The sequence below is a fragment of the Gavialis gangeticus genome, unplaced genomic scaffold (assembly GCF_001723915.1).
Source record: "Gavialis gangeticus isolate Ggan-Ray unplaced genomic scaffold, GavGan_comp1, whole genome shotgun sequence".
Lineage (NCBI taxonomy): Eukaryota > Metazoa > Chordata > Crocodylia > Gavialidae > Gavialis > Gavialis gangeticus.
This window is the reverse complement of record NW_017728992.1, coordinates 47,251,078-47,257,892: the sequence shown is the minus strand read 5'-3', so window position 1 is coordinate 47,257,892 and position 6,815 is coordinate 47,251,078.

The window sequence follows — 6,815 nt, the reverse complement described above, 5'->3', positions numbered from 1 at the left end:
GTTCGTCTGCAGGTGGAGCTTGGGGAACCCCAGCAGCAGGAGGTTCACCTTTAGGAACACCAGCTGCTCCACCAAAGCAGGATCCAAGCAGGTGCTGGGGTACATCCCCAGCAATGCTGAACACCCCCTCACTTGGAACACTGGTTAGTGGACAGGACAGGTGTTGCTGGGCAACCGTGACCAGATCCTGCCACATCTGGTTGTGGTTTGCCCAGTAGGCCAAGGGGTTGCAGTCCAGTGGCTCCACATCCTCAGCAAGATAGGTAGCATCAGATGTCTCAGCGCTTCCTGCCTGAGGTTGGGGCCTGGTGCATTTGGACCCCAGCATTGAAGCCATGCCCATGGTCCACATTGGCAGCGGCTGGTGTGGAGGAGACTGGCTGGTGCCGGTGCTGGCACTGTTGCTGGCACGGGAAAGTAGATCCCCCTCTTCCACATCTCCTTGCCTCTGCACTTTGACCTCCCTGACTTTGTTGACCAGCACTTGCATCCAGTGATCAAGGGTTTGGGGGCTGCCAGTGCACATACTCTCCTTTACCCTTGGGTCACACATGCCCACCATCATGTGGACTGTACTGGACCACAAGGGATCCAGCCATCTCCTGATGCCCTCCTTCAGCTGCCTCACCAGTGCCTGCACGTCTGGTGACAGCAGCCTGCCCCAGCCAGGAACACTGATCCCCTGAAACTTCAACATTTGGTTCTCCAGTTCCCTCACTAGGGGGATCACCTGGCTGAGGAGGGCATTGCCAGCGCTAAGGGTCTCGGTGGCCTTGAGGAAGGGCTTCAGGACCACCAAGATCTGGGAGATGATACCCCACTCAGCTCTGTTCAGGGGGCCACTGATCCTAATCTTCCCCAAGCAAGGCCATCTCATTGATGGCCTTCTGTTGCTCTACCAACCTTTCAAGTATCAGGTAGCTGGAGTTCCACCGAGTCTCCACATCCTGCATGATTTTGTGCTGCGGGATGCTCAGCTCTGCTTGTTTCTCCCGCAGCATCTTTTCCCCCTTGATGCTGTGGTGGAAGTAGCTTTCCATCTTCCTGCATTTCGAAATCTGCTGGCTTGTAGCAGTAGTGGTGGCGACACCATCGCCAGCAGCCCTGTCCCCCTCCAAGGCATCCCTCAATATTAGGTGCAGCCTGTGTGCCACACAGTGGATGCCAACAAAGTTAACATCATGGACAGCCTTCACCATATTGTCCCTGTTGTCAGTGACCATGAACCTATGGGTGAACTCAGCCTGCCCAATGAGCCACCCCTGCACCATGAGGTACATGGCCCCCATGATCTCCCTTGCTGTGTGGGACTCATCCAGCACATCGGCTTGCAGTAGAGCCCACTGATCGCACCAGTGCTGTGTGAGGGAGAGGTAGGCGTGATCGCCACCCTGGCTGCTTCAGATGTCGGAGGTGAAGTGCAAGGCTACCTGCGGCCCTGCCTTGTGCAGCTTCTCCCTCAGGTACTCCCTGCATGCCTCATGCAGGGAGGGCACCACTGTCCTGCTAAAGGTGGTACGTGCAGAAACTTTGTAAAATGGGGCCAGAAGTGCTATGAGCCACCTGAACCCTGGCCGCTCAACTAGGGAGAAGGGCTGGCTATCCAGAGCAAGCATCTCCCCAATGCTTTGGATGATCTCGCTCACCTTGGAAATGCGCCTCCCTTTCTGTCCACCTTTCCCCCACTGGTCCAGGGTGGCCTGCCTCTGCTTTGGGGGGGAGAGGGCTTTGGAGCGAGTGGAAGACTTCCCTTTCAGCGCACACACTGGTGCCAGGCTAAGGAGGAAGTAGGGCAAGGGGGTGCTGCCTCAGATGCAGCAGCATGGCCATGGTGGAGAAGTGTCTCACATCCTTGTCACAGCTCATGTGCCTTTGGCAGTGCTGGCAAATGGCAAACTTGGGATTATCTGCCAGCTCAATATGCTCCCACACTACACTACTCCCCAGCTTCTGGGTTGAGGGTGAGGATCCTGCCTTATTCCACTCCTCACCAGCTGAGGCTCAACAGCAGGAGGAGCTGCCTTAGCTGAGCCACTTGCCTCCACAACCTCAGCCTCCTCCAAGGTGCTGCTTTCCAGAGGAGACCAGGGTCTAGGGAAAATTTGAGGGGTGTGGAGCACAGACTCTGATTCCCACTCAGTCCCCAGAATTGCTTGACCCAGCATGCTCAGCATCCCTGGTTCCAGCTCCAGCTCCTCCTCTGGCAGTGGGAGGCTCATGCTGAGAGATGACATTGGGGTGGAGGAGACAGTGATTCCACTGCTGGTGCCAACTTCTGGACTGAGCGGAGGTGGTGCAGGGATGTCAGGTGCAGACACTGCTCCCACCTCCTGGCTTCCACAGGCAGCACTGATGTCATGGCTGCTTGGGAAGAGAATGGGTCTGTGTTTGGTGGGGGCGAGGGGGGGGGGGCTTGCAGCTCTAACTCTTTTCCTACCCCCTCTCCCTCCCTTGCCAGAAGACCTGGCACCTGCCTTTCCAGCACGCTTCATATTAATCTTTCCTGTGCTACAAAAGGTCTGCGTGTGTGCATCACTCCTTTTGTGTTGTGTGTTTTATTCCCTCTGTTGCATGCATGTACTGGGCTCTTCTTTGATTGCTTCAGTGTTAAGAGTTATGTAAAAATTGTGTGCTGTCTGTCTCTGTCGTCTTCTCCTATGAATGTCTGATTTTTTCTTATTTATATTGTGTACATGTGTGCATGTGTGCCTTCCTGCACAGTGATGGATCACTCTGGCAGGGAAAACACAGCTTTCTTTTTTCAAAGTTTGCAAAAAAAAAAAAAAAAGGGCAAATATAAATTGAAAGAAAATAATTGAATAGTAATAGTAATTGAATAGCTAAGATAAGTTAAATCCTACCCAATCCTTTCTAACAATAAAAAGGAGCAGGCAAGCTCAACTACTGAGTAAACTAACCAAGCTGAGATGCTTGAGTCTGCTAGGGTACCTTTCTCACGCAGTTCCTGAGAAGGAACAAGCTAGTAAAAGGCACAGCATGCCTCCAAACAGAGGCTTTTATGCTGTTTCTAGGTCCCTCCCCCCAGATGCTGTCATTGGAAAGGCAGCCAGAGAGAAATCCTTCTCACCGGCCACTTACACATGTCAGTCTTTCCCACCACTCTCCCTCCCTCCCCCATTCCCCCTCTCTCTTCTAACTTTCACTTTCAGCATCCAAAACTTTTTTGAAGCACTTTGGAAGTGCCGAACCGCTTCGGACAGCTTAAATGAGACTGCGCTTCGCTCCAGGCATGCTGCTTCAGATGTTGAAGCATCCAAAGCAGCCCCAGATCCGAAGCCTCGCACAGCCCTACTGTCATGCAATGGGTAGTACCGTTAAATTTACAGCTATGTTTCACAGATAAACCCAGGGATTTCAAACAGGAATACATAGCGTCAAAAGCACTCCCACCCCTTATGGGCTGAATTCTTTACAACAAGAATTGCTCTATTATTTTTCTGTAGTCAAAAACGTGAGCAAAAGTTAGGAGCTGGCATTTTCTAAAGGCTGCCCTGAGTCTAAAAGTGTTGAGAACCACTGCCTTAAAAACCAACAAACTCTAACAAAGTGTCATCCTGTCATGCCTTCCACCTGATTTCAGACTAACAGGGATAACTACCTCTCCCTCAATGCCACAGGGAGGAGTTCTCTCTACAGCGTGTTATTGAACATCTGGAACAGTGATTCTCAGTCAGGGTGCCACAAGATCCTGTCAAGGGCTCTGTAGTGTGCTATGCAATATTAATACTGTTAGGTGTGCAAACATCTACCTACACATGATTCACAAGATCAACCTAAGAATTTCAAATAGCATTTCAGTGTCCAGAACATTTCTGAGTTCTTTGCAACAGAAGAATTCTATATTATTTTCCTGTTATTAAGAAAAAGTAAAAGCTAGAGGCTGGCATTTTCCAAAAACTGCTGGTCTAGAGGATTTTACTGGTTTTATTCCTGTTAGAGTCCTAGTGAATGTTCCTTCATATGGTGAGTGGAGGGAGCTGGAAAAGAAATAGGAGTGTGCACAAATGGAGATGTGTAGAGAAAGAACAGAAAGACTCATGAGAAGGAACAAAGAGGGTATGTCCTATCTGAGGGCCACCATGCCCTCAGAAAAAGGTGAGAAAGAAGGTAGAAGCCCCATTATTTTCTTTTCTATGGAGTGGGGAAGGACACCATAGATCCAGGGCTATGTAGATGTTGAAATACAGATTGGAATGATTTTCCAGTCATCCAGTACATTTCCCCGCACTGAGTCAGAATCAACTAGTCTTAGATCAGTGCCAATAGATGCTTGTCCAGGCCTCAGTCCCTTCCTCTTTGCCTCCCTAGTGCATCAGTAGTGATACAGGAGAGAGTGCATCACTGTACTCAGATCTAGAACTCTTGGTTCCAAAGTGATACCTTTTATTAGACCAACTGAGAAATCACACACAAAAAAATCCTTTTCTGCAAGCTTTCAGGCTCAAAGGCCCTTCATCAGGAAAACATGGCTACCAAGTACATCACTCTACTCATGGTTTCTACTATCCACATGATAGCAGAGAGTAGCATAACACAAATGGAGCAGATTCACTTCAATTACTTTAGCACCTACATTTTCAAAGAAGTTAGCAGCTTAGGCTGCAGACTTACTAGACAACCCTGCTGCATGGTTTTTCTTTGGTAGTCCCATTGGCTGACTGGTCCTGCAACACTCATTCAGCCTGTGGGACCAAAATGTAGAGCACCACCATTCTAGAGGGTCCTGCCTCTCTTTGGGGTGTGCAAGCTGATACATCTTCCTAAGTTACGGGCATCAATGGAGCATCTGTGCTAAGTGAATTCTTAGGTGACCAGCCCATCCTCTGTTGCTCAGATCTGTGAAGGCATTTTCTTATCTGTGCCTCCTCCCCAGCTGGCACAATCAAGTATACACTTAAGTTAATAGGTGCAGGATGGTGGTGGAACGTACCTGAAATCAAGATGATGTTGCATATGGACTCATTTTAACTATAGGACATTTAATGCCACGAGTCAGTGGTTCCTAAACTGTCGGTCATGACCCCAAATGGGGTCACAACATCAGCAGATGGGGTTGCAGGGGTGGGGGGCTGAAGCTTGGGAGTGAGGGGCCATGCTGAGGAAATGGAGCCATAAACAGGGTCATGCTGATAGGTGACTGGTAGGAGGGGTACAGGGGTGGGGGGCATGTGCCCCCCCAATGGGGCCATCCACCACCACCACTGCCAGCTTCTGTGGGTGCTTGCCAGCCCTGTCCCTGCTGCCACTGCTGGCTTCTGCGGGTGCTTGCCAGTCCTGTCCCTGCCGCCACTGTCACCGCCAGCTTCTGCGGGTGCACCCTTCAGACTCGGGAGGCACCAGTGTGTGTTCCCCAGCACCCATATAATTCTATATGTCATAGAGGGCTATGAGTAAAAGTAATAGAGTTTAAGAGAATGTCATTCCCTAAGACTGTCCTGGCTGGCAAATCTGTTCCTGTCTTTGTTAGGAACTGTTCCTAAGAAAAATGGGGAGTTAATTTTACATCACAAATTTTCCATATATATTTAAGGAAATTTATTAATATATATATTTAAGGAAAATTCAGGCAAGTCCAATTCTAGGGAGACAGAGAAGGATCAGTGATTGGGGTAGATCAGGAGGAGGGGGTTGCAGTGGTCAAGCTGCAGGATAAGCAGCCAGAAACATTTTAAGTCTTGAAAGCAAGTAAGAATTCTCCTTCCTTTTCCCTCCAAGCTTGGCAGCACCTCCCCTCCTGCCCCAGAGGGCAAGGAGTTGGGGAGCTCTGGAGCAACTGCTGCCTGCTCCAGCCAGGCCCTGAGCCAGGCTCAGCCAAGGGCAGCAGCTGCAGCAGAAGCAGCAGGCGGGTTGCTCCTCCCTGACTGGTCCCTCACATGCTCCATCCCAGGCCCAGAGCAGGCACAGGAAAAGAGAAGCATTCTACTGCCATGCTTACTTACCTCCCTCAAAATTATTCTAGGCAAGCATTTTTTTCTTTCACTTTGCTTGTCTGGCCAGTACTTGACTGAGAAAGGAATGGCCTTATTTTATAAAGACTGACCTTGCTTGTTCTGACGGAAAAATCAGGAAGTGAATTTGGGCCTCTTCTGAGCCAACAATTAGAGCTATTTATTTCCCCAGTATGAAGAAAAGACTTGCAGGCACTGAAACTCCATACTTCCTCTAATCTCTGTGAAGCTTACAAAGTCTGGCTTACTCATATCCTTTGCTGCAATGACCCCTGCCAATTCCCTCAGCACCCTGGGGTGGAGAGCATCTGGACTTGCATTGATTTAAACACGTCCAGCCCCACCAGAAGTTCCTTCACTAGGTCCTCTTTGACCCTAGGCCTGGTGGTGCCTCTCCTGAGTCTGTCCGGAATCCTAGGGTGGGAGATGTCCCAGTCCCTGCTCAGAAAAATGGAGGCAAAGAATTTGTTAGAGAGGTCAGCTTTTTCGTCTGGTGCAACCACCAGATTGCCAAGCATGTCCTGCAGGGGCCCCACATTACCCGGTGCCTTCTTTTTACTCCATATGTATTTAAAAAAGGACTCATTTTGTTTTGAGGCTGTTTCGATGACCTTTGTTTCATTTTGATTTTGCTGTTTCAACTCCAAAATGAGTCAAAACACTGTCAAAACGAAATGGCCGGTGAAATTTTGCACAGCCCTAATGGGCAGGTGTCTCCGGAGTTCAGTCTGCAGCTGGTCCTGCCTTCCCCATTATTATTTTCCTGTCATGCCTTGTTCAAAATAAGGTTGTCTTATCCCAAAAGAGGGGGGAGAAAGGTGGAGGCAAGTAGCAGTTGGGGGGGTG